The sequence below is a fragment of the Vulpes lagopus genome, chromosome 3 (genome assembly GCF_018345385.1).
Source record: "Vulpes lagopus strain Blue_001 chromosome 3, ASM1834538v1, whole genome shotgun sequence".
Lineage (NCBI taxonomy): Eukaryota > Metazoa > Chordata > Mammalia > Carnivora > Canidae > Vulpes > Vulpes lagopus.
The window spans coordinates 82,492,318-82,511,213 of NC_054826.1; the positions used below are offsets into that span (position 1 = coordinate 82,492,318).

Consider the following 18,896-nt stretch of genomic DNA (forward strand, 5'->3'; position numbering starts at 1 on the left):
ATGGGAGGATAAGAGAGAAAATTAGAGGCCCTGGACCATGAACTGAGCTGTCACTGCAGACAGGAGGTTGCCCATGCCAGCTATAAGCAGTGGGCCTCCCACTGCTGACCACAGGGCACCTGTGAACCCACACCCACCTGCCGCCAAAGCCATGGAGGCCTCACAAGTGTGGGCCTGCAGCCTGTCATACCCCACCAGGGGGCAGTGTGATCAATAATGAAGAGAGGAGAACCAGCTCCAGGTAGAAGTTTCCAGGGCACCTAACCAGGATCCCCTGGGAGTGCCACACAGCAATCAAAAAGAACCAGCAAGGGGCACCTGGGTGGCTCAGTGGGTTAAGGGTCTGCCTTCAGCTCAGGTCATGATCTCAGGGTCCTGGGATAGAGCCCCCGTGTCTGGCTTCCTGCTCAGTGGGGAGTCTGCTTCTTCCTCTCCCTCTGCCTCCCCACTGCTTGTGCTCTTTCACTCTGTGTGCCAAATATATAAAGAAAAAAAAATAACAAGCAAATCTCTCCAGATGTGGAATTTTATTCATGAGAGACAGGTGAGCATATTAATCATGTGTTCATAATAGCCATGTATTATTCAACTTTTTAAATGAAAAATACACATCTAGATGGAGTTCCCCCGATACTCCACACGGTGGCCCTCCATCCCTTGGCAACTTTGCCAAACCCTGCCTTCAGCTTGACAGCTTGGAAATTTAATTTTAAAAAAAAATTAAATTTAAATTCAGTATAGTTAACATACAGCCTATTATAGGTTTCAGAGGTAGAATTTAGGGATTCATCAGTTGCATATTGGAAATTTAATTTTGTCACTTTTTCCCCTAGAAGCAAGACACATATTAACTAAGCTCAAATACTGATATTGAAAAGCCAAAAGCCAATTAGTTCATTTGAAAATTATTATTACAGAACCAGTACATCCACATTTACACAACCAGTGGAATTTCCAAGCATCGAGTGGGAAGCCTGCTGGAGTGGAACTCTGGATGAGGTCAGAACAATGCAAGCTGAGGGAGCCAGGATCCCAGGGCAACCAGCTGAGCTGGCTAAGCATCCCCCTCCTGCTGGGGGAGGCTGTGGCCTGGCTGATGGGACCAAAGCACCTCAGAGCGGCGCCCTATGCAGGAGAGAGACTTGTAACCGAGTGGAATTAGTGAATTAGGTCCTGTTTATTCTGGGATCCAAAGTGAGGGTAAACCCAGGTTACTGGTCTCAAGGGGATAGAGCTGCAGTGGGGGAAAAGAAATTCTTTTTATAACCTTCTTTTGCAACTGTGGTTTCAAATACATAACTGAATTCCTTTCCTGACTTTAGCAGCTACTACCATGTCAATGGCAAAGCTCCGTACACAGTGATGTCTTCCTCCCTCCACCTCTGGTTGACACCCATGCAGCATCTGGTGTCTACCTGTGGCTCAAGAGTACATGTGGCTGAACCAATGATTGCTCACACTTGTCATTTAATTACTGAGAGAGGATAGAGGGGCACTATGTAGCGTCCTGTCTGGGCCTCAGGGTTCATTAGGATATTCTCTTTGAGTCCCAGAAGAAACAATGAAATAAATAAAGGGGAGGAGGTAGGGGAGAAATCTGAGTTACAAAGTATTACCAAGAGAACTGGGAGGCAGGGAGTAGGGTCCACACTCTTTTCTCAACAGAAGAGGCCTCCATGTCCTCATTGACATGAGTCCTGATTTTGCCCATTTACCTAATACACGGATTTAATTAAATTTCATTGACTTGCTTGCTGGTCCAGAGGCTAGGTGACAGCCACAAGTGCATGTCGGTACTCACATTCATGGTCTTGACTCAAGAAAGATAAACATTAATTACGATCGCTAGACCTCATCGAACTACTCAAAGGCTGAGTTCAAAAATGAACTTGCCTCAAGTGGTTGGAAGTATTTTTTAAAGAAGTACATAGAGGATTATATTGCCTTTCACTGCAAAATTCACTTACATTCAACAGCTCCTTTCCCCCATCACTGAAGAAATGCAGAGGAAAACCCTCTCCTTATCCCTTGACTCTGTTCTAAATGTCTTTCTTTGAACTCATCATCCTTTGATTATTTTTTTTGGGGGGGGGTCTTCTCTTTTAAGTGTAACAGAATTTTCAAGATCTATTTGTGTCCCTTTAAACTTCATCCTTACAGAAGAAAAGTGCTGAATAATTTTTTTAAGTCGATTACAGCAGAAAATAAAATAAAATAAAATCTTGAGGGGTGCCTCAGTTGCTCAATGGTTGAGCATCTGCCTTTGGCTCAGGGCGTGATCCTGGAGTTCCGCACGCAGTTCCAGGATCCAGTCTTACATCAGACTCCCCACAGGGAGCCTGCTTCTCCCTCTGCCTATGCCTCTGCCTCTCTCTGTGTCTCTCATGAATAAATGAATAAAATCTTTATTTATTTTTTGAATAAAATCTTTAAAATAAAATCCTGAATGACATAAGGACTCTAGGCTAGGAAATGGCTCATTCTTAATTCTCGGGTGTTTTAAAGCGGGCTCTCTTTGGTAGTGTATGTACCAGAAGTTCCCTTCATCTCAAACTCTTCTTTGTTATGGTAAAGAGCATCACAAGTGCTCACAGAAGGGATATCAGGAAGTCTGTGACTGGCAGAGGAACCCACAGACAAGGGTTAGGTGTAAATGTGGGGCTGGGAGTTGGGGTTCCTACTGAGTAGGACACGGGGAATGGCCATGGAGGAGATGAAGGAGGAGCGTGGGAGGAGAGGACAGTGAGTCAACACAGACCACAAGCAAGTCAAGCAGGTTAGGCCTTGGACTGGTGAGCAGACAAAAGCAACGTTTTTGTTCTCTTGGCCAGCTAGCCTGGGAGGGGGCTGGAGTTGCCTGTGGCTAGAGGCCTGGGGGAGTTTTCAGCTGGGCTCAGCAGTGAGGAAGGTGGGGAATCTAGGCCACTAAGGGTCACAGGGAACCAGAGCCTCAAGGGCCAGACAGCTTGCAGAGCTGTTGGCCTACAACCTGCAGGTCCTGGAAGCACAGAGGAGTCTGGCTGGGGTGTCTGCTTGTGAACATGCTGGTGGTGCGGAGGACAGTGGCTGAGCCCACCCTGGCCCATCAGCAGCCCCAGGTCACATCTTACTGGACTCTTTCCTCCTCTTCTCCAAAGGCCAGAGCTGCCTCCTGATGAAGGAAGGCTTCTCCCGAGGGGCGAAAGTGGACCTCCTTGTGGTGGTGGATTAGGAGCGATCACAAATGCTTTGCCTCTCCCACCATGAACGATGAAACCTTGGAACACACCTCTTCAGTCTGGGTGGACTTGGTGACTCGCTGTGACTGAAAGGACACAGCAGAAGTGATGCTAAGGGTGTCTTTCGCTCTCCACGCCTGTGAAGTTAGTTGTTGCCATCTGCCGGTCCAGCCTGGCCTCCCTGAGGAAGAGAAGCTATATGCAGAGAGAAGCCCATCCCAGCTGAGGGCCCACATGAGCAAAGGGGAGGATCAGTGCCTGCTGTTTTCAGCCACTAAATTCTGGGGTGGTTTGTTACATAGCAGTGGATACCCGATACTCTAAGGATCTGAATAGCCTTTTCAGTTTGTGGCCTGGCTGTTGCCACAAACTCTACTACTTCTCCCACCTTCACGTGTCCTTACTGTCTCCCCAGGGGCACCACCACCACGTTGAGACCCTCATCCTCATGGTCTCCCACACAGAGCCCTGTAGCAGCCTCACAACTCACTTTTCACCTCCAAACCAGGCTACCCCCCTCACCACTCCTGGGGTGAGAAACCCCCCTCAACACCCCCTGTACCCGCTGTTCCTCAGCATACACCCCCCATCCATGGACCCAGCAGCTTTTGCTAAAAGGGCCAGTTTTATGGCTCTTGTTCCAGCACTTGGCACATGGTAAGCGTTCAACACAAACTTGCTGGCCACAGGTTGACTCTCACTGCCAGGCCTGCAGTGATAAGAGGGATCTGCATGGCCTACATTTTTTCCAGAGGCTTTGTTTATAGATTGTCATCTGTTCACGAAATGCAAGGAAACAGAGACATTACCACTTTTTGCTTGCTCTGTTAGCATACTTCATCTGACAGCAGGAATTGCTGTGTGAAAAATAGAGCAAGAAGACATTTTCTTTTCTTTTCTTTCTTTTTTTATTCATGAGAGACTCAGAGAGAGAGATGCAGAGACACAGGCAGAGAGAGAAGCAGGCTCCATGCAGGGAGCCCGATATGGGACTCGATACTGGACTCCAGGATCATGCCCTGGGCCGAAGGCAGGCGCTCAACTGCTGAGCCAACCAGGGATCCCAAGAAGAGATTTTCAACATTAAGTCCCTGGGGCTCTCTTGGGTCAGCAGTGAGCCGCTGGTTATTTGGGTCTGAGGCTTGTCCCTCAGGAGTTAGCTCACTGCCCTTTAGAGCCCCCCTCCCCCTGGCCCAAGCCCCAGGGCCACAAAGTGTGAGGACAATGAGCTACCAGAAGGCCCTGGTGGCCAGAGAGACGGTTGTGTCCACTTAAATGCCAGGTGAAACTTGCAAAGAAAAGTCTGTCTGCAAGCCATGTGAGACCTGGCTTCTCTTGTACAGTAAGTCAGTGGGGCGTGGGGGGCAGATTTCCCATAAGTTTTGCTTCATTGTCTGAATCACATATATCTTTCTGTTGCTTTTTCCCATTCCTTTTCTTCTAATCTCTCTCCTGACCTCTTCTCCTCAATCTCTGGCACTCCTCTGATTCCTCTGCCTGACTTCTGCCATTTCTTACTTTTCTCCTCAGTGTACAATGCCCAGAGAACAGGATTTCATTTAAAAACAACAGCAACAACAAATAATAAAAACCCATGGGCCAAACAGATTAATTGGTAAAAATAAATATTTCTGGTGTTCATTTTTTTATTCCTTGCTAACTTTTATGCTGTTCCTTGAATAATTTATGCTTTTGTTCTTTTGTCCAAACTTTGGAATTTTCTAGGGGCTTGTTGCTAAATTGGGGAAGATTCACCACAGGGTGGTTTTCCTCATTTTGGCATTGTTTTGCTTTCTGATGTTTTTTGGTGTGCCTCTGGTAATATTTTCATGAATTTTTATCTTTGGAGCAAAAATAAATTGGTTGAAAAGGCATGTTTCCAACCACTAGTTCAAGCTCTGATAACTCATGTGGACCTTGGTGACTCTGTGACAACTCAGTGAATTTGTCTGCTTTCAAATTAATTTTGCCGTTTAAAAAATTCTTTTTAACCCTCAACTTTATCTTTTATTCAATGATGTATCAAGCTAAAGGAAGGAACGCTATAAAGTAGTTAGCTGCCTCTGTCCTATGTACATCTCCTCTCTGAAAGCTTCCCTGACATCCTTGAGGTTCGATGGGCTCTCCATTGCCATCACCACATCACCACAAAGGCACTCAAGACACACTATACATTTGCTTATTTCAACGTCCGTGTCCATCTACAGATGCTTTCTTTCTCTCTCTCTTTCTCTCTCTCTTTTATAAAGAGAGAGAGAGCACATCCACATGATTGGGAGGAGGGCCGGAGGGAGAGGGAGAATCCTAAGCAGGCCCCACGCCCAGCATGGAGCCAGACTCAGAGCTCCATCCCACAACCCTGAGATCACAACCTGAGCCAAAATCAAGAGTCAGATGCTTATAGATGGTCTATCTTTAATTTAGAAAATCTTTCTCTGTTCCTCACATATAGTTGGAATTCAATAAATGTCTGTTGAAGAATGAAATGAACATCTGTAAAATTATTCCTCTCTGTGCATAATAATAATATTCCTTGATATACTCACCACATATTCATTTTGGACCAGACACCTTTGCAGGTACATTATCTTCAAAGTGATGCTACTAGAAAATACTGCCCTAGAATTTCCATTTTGTAGATGAGGAAACTGAGTCTCAGAACAAGCAACTTATTCAAAGTCACCCATTTAGCAAGTGGCGGGGTTGGGATTGGAACCCAGGTCTGTATGGATTTAAAATCCTTTTGCTCCTTGATCCTTATGCTCTTTTCTCCTTAGAGATACACAAGAGCCAATCAGAAATACTCTCTGAAACAACTATTTTTGCCCTATTTGTGTTTTCTGAACAGTGGCTTAATGAAAAGAAGGCTGGATTTCATGAAAACTTGGGTTTGTGCCCTGGTTGTGATACTAACCAGCTAAAGAGGGTGATGTTTGGCATGTCACTTTACTTCTTAACGTGCAATTTCTTTTTCTGTGAATTTTGGATAATGATACTGGTTATTTCATCAAGTTTTATGATGATAGATAAAATTAGACAATGTGTATAATGATGCTTTCTAAAAGTATTAAGTAAAATTAAGCTTTGTCTAAATATTTTCCCTCTGTATTTAGCAGAATTTCTTTTAACTGTTTGCCTAGCTTAATAGTAGAAAAGAAACAAAAGAGTTTAGATCTGTGTCTGGTCTAGAATTATTATAAAGAGAAGCAGTTGTTGGTGCAGTACCTGGTAGGTGCTCAAAAAAAAAAAAAAATAAGGTAGCTCAAAGAATTATATCCTTTCTTGATCTGGATTGTAATAAAGGTATATCCAGGAATTTTAATTTCTTGAGTGTATTAGCCAAAATTAGCTCACCCCTTTTGGTATGAGAGCTTGTCCTTTAAGAACTTAAGGAATCCAGGACCCTTGTGAGAGGGGGTGAGCTCCTGCCAGATTTTTGAGTGTCAAAGTCAGGTAGATAGTGGGCAGGGAAGCCCTGAAGTGTGTCCAATGAATGACAGGAAAGTAAAATAAGGTGCCAGATGTAAAACGATCCCAAGGAAAGAGGGAGTCAAGATGCACATTAACCATGTCTTTTACTTTCTGTTTTCCGATGCATTTCCTTGCTGATACTGGAAAGACTGTCCCTCCCAGGGTCAGCCAATTCCTAAAGATAAATAAATCACCTTTCAGATATAAACTAACCAGTCTGAGGCCCATGCACCAACTACTTTCCTTTTTTAGGCTCTCACATTCTGAGCCACTGTCCCCTTGCCCTAATCACCCAGGGCCAGCTACCAGACAGCTAGGAACAGCCTCCATGCCCTACAGCCCTGAAATTATTCAAACCAGCGAGTCCTAAATCTGCTTACCCTGCTGCACCTGTTCCTTCCCACAGAAACCACAGGTAAAGGCTCATGCCCACAGCCCTCTCTTGTCTTCTGCCTCCCGACTGACTCTGGTGCTTCCCTGTGTAACTCCTCCCCATGGCATGGACTCCTCCCACATGGCATGGCCTATCCTCTCCTCCCGGGAACTGCAACAAACACTCTTTTCAATGGCAGCAGTCTCCTGATCCATTGGCCTTACTCTACCTCAAATTTTCTATAATAATATGCTATGTTTTAAAGCATCCTGATGGCCTGGGTTTAAGACCAGGGCTTAAGGGTTGGTTTAGGTGCAGTCTAGCAGGCCAGAGGTATTGAGGATCTACTGGACTCCATCCCTGGGCTTGGCAGTCATGCTTTGGAGAACATTGTGTGTCAGTGTGAATACACCTATGTGTGTAAGTGTGAACTAAGAGAGAGTACCTTGGCTCCCTGTTGTACTATCCCACTGCCCCCACACCCCCAGGACCATCCCATGGATGCCACCATTCCTCCCACTTGAGTTAATCAGAAGACCAACCATATTTCGACCAAACCTCCCTGGGGTTTGGAGCAGGAAGGAGGGAGTCTTAGGAGAAGAGTATCAGGCCTCCTCCTCCTCCTTCTTCTTTTTTAAAAGACTTATTTATTTTAGAAAGAGAACCAGCCTGCGAGAGGGGAAAGGCAGAAAGAGACAGACAAACAGACAGAATTCTCAAGCAGACTCCATGCTGAGTGCAGAGCCTGATGCAGGGCTTGATCCCACAACCCTGAGATCATGACCTGAACCAAACCAAGAGTTGGTTGCCTAACTGACTGAGCCACCCCTGCGCCCCCAGGCATCCTTTTAATAAGGTGCATATGCTTAAGCAATGGATTACTAAGATGCATTGTGACCATAGTTATAGCAGTCACACAGATCCGGGTGTTGTTCCCCGTCACTGCAGGCAGAGTATGGCTGTCATAGCAGTAATCAGAAGCCGGGGCCCCTGGGGAAAGCTGAGGGCTGCGCAGGGTTTGCGGGCCAATTGACAGAGAATGTGCATACCATCACTCCTCCCTACCCAGAGTCCCTCCTCTGTACCTCTCTCTGCCCGGATTTTATAAACATGCAATTTCTCTCTCTAAATAATTGCAGACTCTCTGCTATAAATCCCAGTGGCAGTCACTCCAGATCGTTTATCTTGCTCACAGCGTTCTTCCAATTATGGGAGAAACCTGTTCCCTGCTTCCTTTTTTATTATTGAACTTATTTATCTGTTGGCTGGAGGTGGATAATGGACAATGTTTTAAGAGGAACAATGGATTCAGAGAGAATGTGAACACCGCAGACCTGGCACAGATCTCTGGCCTTCATATGGATGTGTTTAAAGCCACTATGAAGAAGCAGAGTCATCTTGTTAAAAACCAGGTGATGTAAATGGAGCAGGAACCATAACCCATACCTCTGTGGCTCATTTCAGTAATCAAAAGAATGATTAATTAGATTTTGAGATGAAGGACAAGATAAAATGCTTGTTAACCCCTTGATTTGGTGTTTTGCTAATTGTTTCATTTTTGTAAATAGCTCTCAGGCTGTCCATCAAAGCCACAGGCTCTCTTCCTTCCCTACCCTGGGAAGCATAGAAAGTAACAGTGGCATGGGACAGGCATATTGAAGTGGTTTGTTAGAAGGAACTTCAGCTTGATCTGTGTTGCTTAACATGCACATTTATGGTGCCCCTGGGTAGCTCAGTCAGTTAAGTGTCTGCCTTCGGCTCAGGTCATGATCCCGGGGTCCTGGGATTGAGCCCTGCATTGGGCTCCCTGCTCAACAGGAGTCTGCTTCTCCCTCTCCCTCTGCTCCTAACACCCCCGCCCCTGTTCATGTTCTCTCTCTCTCAAATAAATAAATTCTTAAAAAAAACCTTATAACATGTACATTAACTTTTATTTTTTTATTTACTTAGAGGCGGAGAGAGAGAGGGGCAGGCGGAGAGGCAGAGACACAGGAAGAGGGGAAGCAGGCTCCATGCAGGGAGCCCGATGTGGGACTTGATCCTGGGTCTCCAGGATCACACCCGAGGCTGCAGGCGGTGCTAAACCACTGCGCCACCGGGGCTGCCCCTAACATGTACATTTAGACACATATATTAGTTGTACAATCTTAATGTAGGAGGTAGAGAAAAGGCAGCTTTGAAGGGAACAGAGAAGAACTAGATCAGAGAGAGCCAGAGAGCAGGCAATGCTGAGAGTGAACTTCCAGGAGAGGATCCCAACAAGTGCTAAAAGCAAGATAGGAGTAGGCATGTGGTTCTCCCCGAGGTTCTCAGTTTGGACAGTCATGGGTTCACCAGTGACTTTAGCAAGAATTGTCTCCATGGAAGGTTGGAGCAAAGTCACATTGCAGTGAGTGGAGGAGCAAAAAGTGAGTTGAGTGAGTAGAGATAGCAAATATAGACTATGCTTCCTTTCTGGAAGGTTCCCCCTGGTGGGAAGGAATAACATAAAAGGAGTGTCTGGGAAGACATACCATTTTGCAAAGGTGCTAGAAGTCAGATATCCTGTGGAGGAGACTGTGGAGAAGTAGGTGCAGCAAAGAGGGGGTTAATTGGTAGAATAATGTCCTGGATGAAGCCAGCAGGCTGCTCACTGGCTCTGGAGGGGCAAGCTTTCTTGACAAAGAGAGAAGGAAGGGGGTAGGGTAGTAGAAAGATCTTTTTTCTCAGGGTACAGAGTAGAAAGTTGAAAGGATCCTTTTTTCTTTTCTTTTCTTTTTTTTTTGTTTTTTTGTTTTTTTTGTTTTTTTGGTAATGTAAAACAAGGCAAGATTTTCTGCAGAAAGACTGTCCAGTGGTGGGGAGAGTATTTGAATATTTATATCAAGACTCACTATTAAGACTTCCTACTTTATCAATATATACAGGAGTTTGGTGAGCTTCAAAACTTCTTGCTTGTTAATTAGGGTAATTCAAGTTCATTGATGAATTAATGAATGCTCATCCTGTCTTAGGTAGCAGCTAAGTGTCAAGAATACAAAGATGTATAAGATGCTGCTGAAATTTTTTCTGATTATAAAATAAATACATGATCATTAAAGAGTACTTAAAAAAATAGAAAGCTACAGAGAGAAAAAAGTACCCTGATGTTTTTATTCCAATATTTTTAATGCACATACATTTTTTTCTCAAGTGAGGACAACATTATACTTAGAAACTTCTATCCAAATTTTCCCTCCATGTCATTAACTAGTTTAAGAAATTCCATTTTAATTTCTAGATAATTAAGCATCTTATAAATGCACCATAATTTATGTAGTAAGCATGATCTTAACATTAAAGAAATAAATCCCATTTAAATGCAAATTTAGAGACTAATGTTCTAATACTCCATGGAAAATAGGAGTTAGAAATTGGGGTAGAAATAAATAAATAAATCAGCTTGTCAGCCAATAAGTATTAGTCCTACATTACACACTAACATGTCTTCATATTTTTCCTGCTATCTTGGATCTAAAGTAAAAGTAGTTTCTTCCAGTCCATTACAAATCACAATCTTTCTGTTGTCCTGTTGACTGCTGTAGACAAAGCATTTGAAAAGAAAAATGCAGCTTTACTCACAAAGTCCTTGTAGGAACAATACCCATCCATGTGAAGGAGGGATGGCTATAAAATTTATGAGGTCTAGGGCAAAATAAAAATGTAGGATCCTTCAGTCAAAAAACAACAGGGAAGAAGTGCCACTAGATGTAGTAAAATCATATAATCTCATATAACCTCATAAAATATAATCTCATATAATCTCTCTCAAGTCATCCTGGTATGTTTTTATTTGCTATTTAATATCATTCCAAGTAATAAAAATTAATTTTAAGTTATTAGCATGAATTTTACCCTTCATCTTTATGTTGCACACTGCCAGTTTCAAATGCAAATGTAAGCATTTAACTCCTATGCAAAATCACCAAAATTATACAATTCACAATTTGTAGCTTATATATATACATATGTATTTTGTTTTTCCCAGAACAGTGGGGACAATGCATGAAACTCACCGAACTGTTTTCTCTTTCACTTCTTGGGAAGCATACTTTCTACCAACACTCTGCATCACTTACTAATGAATGAATTAGGACAAAAATGAAAAAGGACTATATTTGCCCCCACTCTCCCTTCCCTTCTCTTTCATTTTTGGCATGAGTGGTTGGCTCATACAGGGGTCACTTGGGTCTCTTAGAATGCCATTGTATTCTTTCCATGTTCAAAGTGAGTTGTGTGATTTGAACAGAAAGCATGGCCTCCTGTGGCTTACTTACTGTGTTGAGTATAAACATAACATCCTTCCCTTGTACTCACTTTGAGTCTCTCTGAGCTCCTACACGTCACAGATCCACCAGAATTCTGCGCTTATGGGGGCATCGTGAGGGCTGTATGTGCATAAGGTGATGGAGAATGCAGGCAGACACACACATTTCCTGCTTACACACATGCTCCATTGTCTCAAAGACTTCCCCCACAAATACCAATGGAAATAAAAAGTTAAGAGTTTCTAGATGGTGCCAGACAGCTGAGCCATTAAAGCATGCATGGGTAGCTGTCCAGGCTGCACACCCATAAAGCCAGGCCTGATATTAAGGCATGGACCCTGGCAGGGGTATCTTGGTCATGTTTGTGCTCTGGACTAGAAGCAGATTTCCTGTGAAGCCTATAAATCTTAAGCTTAAGACTCTCCCTTGCCCAGGCTGATAATTCTTGGGAGCTGTTGGGAGCCCTAGAATGTTCTAGGTGCAAAGGAAAAGCCAAGTTGCAATGAGAAAGCACTTCTCTGTAAGAATTTCTGGTAAACCAAAAGAGATCTCAGAAGAAAGAGGACTGAATTCTCCAGGCTCTGTAATGTGTTATGAACTTTATGCATTTTTTAAAAATTCATTTTTGTACTTAATTTTGTAATTGTTTTCTTAGGAGGTGGCCCAAATGACATTAGCTTCAGGTTCCCCCAATACCAAGGTCAATGGCTGTGCTGAACTCAGTAGGGAAGATAACAATTGGCTAATGTGTTTGTTCTCATACTATGAATCACAAAAGCCCTGAGCTTTATTAACCTGACACCTGCTGCGCTTGCCCTCTGGACACAAAACAATATTTGAATCACATCCAAGAAATATCTGCTCTTCTCCACTCAGGGCACTATTCAATTCTACTGGAGATGTACCTTTGTCACCATTGCCTGTCTTCATTCCTGTAATGATCTTATCACTGTTTACCTCAATACACACACTATGTTTTTAAGATTGTTCTCGAATGCTCTAGGGCTATAATTAGCTATTTTCCAGGGAAAGGAGACTTCAGATCCCTTATCTTTAGAAAATCCAAAATCCTTTGCTAGAACAACCTAAGCAATTCAATAAATTTCTGAAAATGCACCTGAAGTGTTGAAAGCAAAAGTATGGCCTTTGCTGGGTAAATAGTGACTTTCATTCCATAGTGAGTCAACCACTTCGGACCTATTGAACTTGAAAAACGAGATCTGGGTGGGGCTTGTCAGGAAACTGACAGGGATGGAAGGTTGGCCACCCAGAGGGCAGGAGTACAGTGGGTGTGGTGAACGTCAAGAACGGTTGGGAAATTTGTTGCGTCAAATATTAGAGATACAGAGAGATAACGCGTTGCGTTTTGATTTTTTTTAGATCTGACTGCTTGCGGTCAGCTGGCCCGGGATCCAGAGACAACATGTAGGCTCTGCTAAGAGTCACAGTGGGAGACGGCTCTAGACATCAGGGCTCCAGCACATCTGTCTTTCAAGGAGAGGCATGAACATGAGGAACAGCATACCTGGAGGGGCATGAGCAGGGGAGAATCTGAGCAGAATGAGCAAGGAAGGGATCTTCCAGCCAGGGCCGTTCTGGGGGCAGAAAGAAGCAGAGACAGGCAGATGTAGCTGAGGGCAAAGGGACCTCAGACACAAGATTGATCGGTCCCTGCAGACACAAGATTCCTGGTTCTCAGCAACCTAGCAGTTGGAAGGGAGCCACAGTGCTCCCAGTCTGGGAGAATGACAATACTCCTAATCTCACCGGGTAGAACACAGATGGCACAGAGGTGGGGATGGCCCGGGGCACTAGGAGGGACACTTGCAGATCCCTCAGAGAGGCCTGTGGAACACAATGGTTGGGGGATGAGCGTGAGCATGGGCAGAACCACATGGAAATCATCAATAGGGTTAAAAATGTGCTGTATAAGTAGTTATTGCACCTGTATTAATAGTATTCGTCACAACGACCCTCGCTTCAAGGTTGGCAGAGTTACTGCCTTGCCCCTAACTTTGAATTTTGCCATATGACCTGCTTTGGCCAATGAGATGTTAGTGAGCGGGGCTCCAACAGAGTTAAAATATGCTTGTGTCTTTGGACTTGGTTCACGTGCTATGGTGACTCACCTTGAGTAGACTGTGTCCCAAGCACCCACCTGCCCTCAGCCCGCAACTGAGAATGGGACATAGGAAGCAGACCCACATGCCTGGTGCTGCCAGTCCAAGAAGTATGAGAGGCATGTGGAGCAAACCTAAACCCCTCGGAGCCCAGAGCCTGCAGTCCAACCAATCCACCGATCTGAAACTGTGAAAGCGTATTATGGTTTTTTCAGAAAGTGAGTTTTGAGACTTTTTTTATGCATCACTTTGGCAATAATTGCTAATACCAAAAATGAGGTGTTGCCATAACAAGAACCTCAAATTTGTGGAATTAGTTTTGTAACAAGTGGCCAAGACCAAGGAAACTATTATAGGAAGCCAAACAAACAGTAACCCACATTCTGGAGTGGGAAAGCATTTGATCAAATTACTTTGTGATAATTTGGAAAATAGGAAATGTCCCTATAGAACTTTTGATCTTGGGTGAGGAGGTTCGCAAGAATATTGAAAGCAGGAACTGGTTGCTACTAGATGCACACGGTAAGGCCCTACCAGAAGAGGAATCGTGTTCAGAAAATAGCTTGCCAGTTGCAAATAGAACTGCAGGAGATTTTAGGTGAGTCTGGAATTGTGGGGCAGATTGTAAAATGAAACAGTTTCTCACAAAATTAAGGCTGGGCCATCATAATAGCGCCTCAGGGCAAAGACCAAATCTAGGGTGCTACTAACGTGACACAGCATTGGAGGAAAAAGCACCTCAAGGGTCTGCCTGAGATGAGGTTCTCTTTGGTAAGACATTTAAAAGGATTAAAGTGACAGCCTGTAGGCCCCTTCAGTGGAACAAATGGAAACACAGAAAGAGTGGGAAAATTGTGCATGTGATTCCACAGAAGTACCCATAATTAAGTCTGGAAAGAGGCATCTCTTGCAAGGCATGATGGGTGTGCCTTTTGCCACACGCAGTTGACTGGAATCCCTTTCACAGAAAACCCACATTTTCAGAGAGCTATGCTGGCAAAAACCCTGCCAAAAGGGTTTTGCCCTTTGCCCCTGGGCAAAAAAGAGACTGAGACTGGTAGAGATATAAAATGACCTCTTATTCCCCAACTTTCGACAGGCAGCGTGCTAACTTTGCGTGTCGACTTGACTGGGTCACGAGGTGTACAGACGGACATTTGGTCAAACATTACTCTGAGTGTCTCTGTGATCCTTTTTCCGGATGAGATTAGCATTGAATCAGTAAGCTCACTAAAGCAGACTTTCCCCATCCCATACCCCCCACCCCACCGCCACCCGTGAGTGGGCCTCTTCCAATCTGTTGAAGCCCTGAATGGAACAAAAAGCTTGATCTTCCACCAGTAAAGGAAACTCTTCCTGCCTGTTGCCTTCAAGCTGGGACATCTAAGACATTAGGGTTTTTCCTGCCTTCACACTTGGACTGAAACATTGGCTCTTCCTGGGTCTCAAGCCTGCCAACATTTGAAATGGAGCCGCACTGTTTGCTGTCCTGGTTCTCCAGCTCGCTGACTGCAGATCTTAGGACTTCTCAGCCTCCATAGTCATGCAGGCCAATTCCTTATAAAAAATCTCTCTGTCTTTATCTACACAGGTATATATATATATATATATATATATAATACATATAATATTTAATCATTACAGATAGTCTAGGAGACAGATACTCTTCCACATGCATGATGCCACCCCATGCCGCGTATGTGTAATGCACACGTACCATCACTTCTGTCTCTCTCGAGTGCTTTAGCTAATACAGGCAGAGGCTGAGAAACAGCTCACTGTCAACCAGGGCAAAGTCTCCAGCGCCCTCTTCAGAGATGGACAAGGTGTTCGATAGAAACAAACAGAAGCTCAGAGGGCAGAACCACGAACCATGGAGTCCCTGCTACAGCTCCGGGCAGCATCAGCCTAGTTGGACCCTAGAATCTCGGGGAGCCGGTGATCTTCTTCCACTCTCTAGCCTTCAAAGGGGCCTGTTGATTGTAGGGATCGTCCTGTCCCATCACAGTATATTGCATGTGTGCAGGTATGTACCTGAACTTGATGAGAATCAGATGCGGCAGCAGATGCTGAGATTGGATGAAATGTTTGTGGTGTGTGTCCATGACACAGGTGAGGGTATTTTGAATGTGAGGGTGTGTGTGAATAACTGGGGCCGATGGCAGTAAATCACACCATTGACCGGAATTCTTCACTCTGTAGTAGTAGTAATGTGGAAATCCACACACTTGCCATTACCCCGACCTCTAGCTGAGTAGATTCACTTCCCTGCACTTCGGGTTTGGATGTGATTCTGTCACTTGCTGTTCCAGTGAGGCATCAGTGGGAAAGATGTGAGCAGAAACTTGAAATGTGCTGTCTTGGTTTGACTTCTACTCTGGCTCTCCAGGGAAGAGTGTTCCCAGAGTGTACTCTTCAGCTGCACCCTCAGCCTGGGCCCCGGGATGCAGGACGTGGAGCAGATCCTATGTCCTGGGTGGCTGCTGCTTGAAGAAGTTTCAGATGCTGAGGGAACAGACCGGAGCCCAGAAAAGCTTGGAACCCCAAGCCAGGGGCTAGCCCAGCCCAACCCCTGCCCAGTGAACACAAGAATGAACTGGGGCTGTTTGAAGCCACTACATTTGGAGGAATTTGTTATGCTGCATTATTGTGACAATAGGTGAATAAAAACAAGTAACATCCAGATATCAGATCAAGGCTTTTGTTGTTGTTGTTGTTTTGTTTTGACTAGTGGCTTTAATTTTGGCTTGGGTAGCATTTTATTTTATTTTACTTTAAGATTTTATTTATTCAGGGATGCCTGAGTGGCTCAGCGGTTAAGCGTCTGCATTTGGCTCAGGGAGTGATCCTGGAGCCCCGGATCGAGTCCCACATCAGGCTCCCTCCAGGGAAACTGTTCCTCCCTCTGCCTATGTCTCTGCCTCTCTCTGTGTGTCTCTCATGAATGAATAAATTTAAAAGAAGATTTTATTTATTCATCCATGAGAGACACACACAGAGAGAGGGAGAGACATATATAGGCAGAGGGAGGAACAGGTTCCCTGGAGGGAGCCTGATCTGGGACGCAATCCCAGGACCCCAGATCACAACCACTGAACCACCCAGCTGCCACTTGGGTGGCGTTATTATAGAGATCTAACACTTTGGAACTGTGGCCCAGAAGATTATACAAGCATCTGGAACGTCTGGGTTTTGGAATTCCTAGAAGCAGACAGCAGTATCAGTCTCAAACCAGAAACACTAGTGAAAGCGCCCCCAACCCCAGACTGAGCTGCCCCTTCCCTGCTCCCCTGATCCTGCACTGGCTCCCCATCCCTGCCCAGCAGCCTCAGTATTTGGTACAGAGGGTGGAACATGGAACCCAGACAAAAGCTGAGAGCAAGGAGCCTGAAGTGCCTCCCACTGTAAGGTGTGGGGTCTGCGAGCTCAGGCTGGCAGGACATTTTTGACATCAGAGCCTTGATTTAGCCAGCCTTTTATCTTCATTTTCCTGCGGATTTTCCTAGCACCTTGTTTTTATTTTCTGGATACAGTATCTTCTTATTAGATCTCTGGCTACTCATTATAATTTGTTTCAGTTTTCTTCTTTTTGCAATCCTGCCTGTCTCGTCCAAGTTACTTTGCATATGCTGATGTTTGAGGTTTTCTCCTTTAGGTGTGAGACTTTCTCCAAATGTTCATGGTCCTTAAGTGTCCATTCCTATTCATGGGCAAGTCACGAGAAGCTGACCGGGAGGCCCAGGTATGTGTGGGGGCTTCTCCACTGGCGGGCTTTCTATGGGAGGACAGGCACGAGCGGGAGCTAGCACTGGGGGCTGAATCACAGTAGGTGGGCACTTTCTCCCCACAAGGGACAACTCGGCACATTCTGGCTGTACTCACTGGGGAGCAGGCTGGGAGGAAGGCATGAGGTTCTCTCGGGGCAGCACGGAGATGCTCACTGAACCTCTCTGTGTTCTGCCTATGGCTTCATCTGCATCCCTCTCTACCGAGCATCAGAGTCCTTGGTGTCTCCAGTATAGTTCTCCTAGAAAGTCAGCTCTCTGGGACACCTGGGTGGCTCAGCGGTTGAGCCTCTGCCTTCGGCTCAGGGCATGATCCCAGAGTCCCGGGATCGAGTCCCACATCGGGCCCTCCTTCTGTTTCTGCTTCTGCTGGGAGCCTGCTTCTCTCTCTGCCTGTGTCTCTGTCTCTTTCTTTGTGTCTCTCATGAATAAATAAATAAAGTCTTAAAAAAAGGGGGGGGGTAAGAAAGTCAGCTCTCATCCCTTGCAGAGAAGAAGGAGGACTCTTTAAGGTGGGGGCTTGGAGATGGCCAACAGCTTGTAAGGTCAAGTCCTTTGTTTCCAGCCTCTTGTCCCCTGCATGGCCCCTCTAGTTGATGAGCACTGTGGGTTCACTTCCTCTCTCTCAGCGGACCTCCCTCTGGAAGGATTGCCATGCCATACTCCACCTCCAATCATCCATGCTTCTTTTGGATTCCAAAGCTGAGTGCAGCTCTTGCCTAGACTTTTGTTACCTCTCCCGTTCTTGTTGCTCTTTGGGGATAATAACCCTAGAAAGTTCTGCACACTTCATTTTAACAGGGTTTTGGTAGAGAAAGGAGAAAAACATTTGTGGCCCATTTGCCATATTGAGCCGAAGTCAGTTTTCAACTTTCCATATATTCTGTGAAATTCCTAGCGCAATGCTATACATAAAAATAGCCACTTAGAATAAACTTGTCCATGAATGCAGGCATGAAAAAGTGAATATATTCCTATAGGTAAACATGCATTTGTGTGTGTGTGTGTGTGTGTGTGTGTGTGTGTGTGGGTAGGGATGTATATTTGTGTGAAGGTGTATCTCTTAAGATTGCCTGGTCTCCCCAGGCCATGCACATTTATGGGAAAATCACAATGACTGCAAACTTTCATCTGTTCAAATAACTCATTCTTTTTCTTTTCTTCTTTTTTTTTTAAAGTTATTTCTATACCCAATGCAGGGGTCAAACTTAACAATCCCGAGATCAAGAGTCACATGCTCTAGCAGCTGAGCCAGCCAAGTGCCCCTAAACTCCCTCATTTTCGAAGTGACGCCTAGTTACCTGTTTTCAGGATTTCAGGGTTACATTTGCTATGCCTCCGGAAACCACACTGCCTCCTGCAGCCTCGAGATGAAGCATGCAGGTTGTTGGTCCTCCCTGTCTGCTGTCCATGAATGCACTTGACAATTTCTCATCACGCCCCTGTGCATGGTGATGTGAAAAAGAAAACAACAGGCCTCAAGTGGGGTCAGTAAACCAAGACTGAATAGTTAATCTAACTGAATAGTTGCAACTCTCCAGGAATGTAACCTTTCACCAGACAACAGGGGATTTCTGGTCAATACTAGGAAATTTACTCATAGACTCCTTTCACTCCCCTTAGAAGGGCAACCCTGCCTAAAC

At 44.9% G+C, this 18,896-nt stretch overlaps 1 long non-coding RNA gene across 7 annotated transcripts in view; it reads right to left on the minus strand.

Annotated features, from left to right (window-relative positions):
• LOC121486904 overlaps positions 1-18,896 on the minus strand; it is a 140,658-nt gene that overhangs the window by 15,393 nt on the left and 106,369 nt on the right. For 5 of the 7 annotated variants that reach the window (XR_005986760.1, XR_005986763.1, XR_005986762.1 and 2 more), the window contains one exon: positions 2,334-3,399. This is a non-coding gene — a long non-coding RNA (uncharacterized LOC121486904). Of the gene's footprint in view, positions 1-2,333; positions 3,400-18,896 lie in introns of those variants that run through there. The other 2 variants (XR_005986766.1, XR_005986764.1) reach the window with 1 other exon arrangement.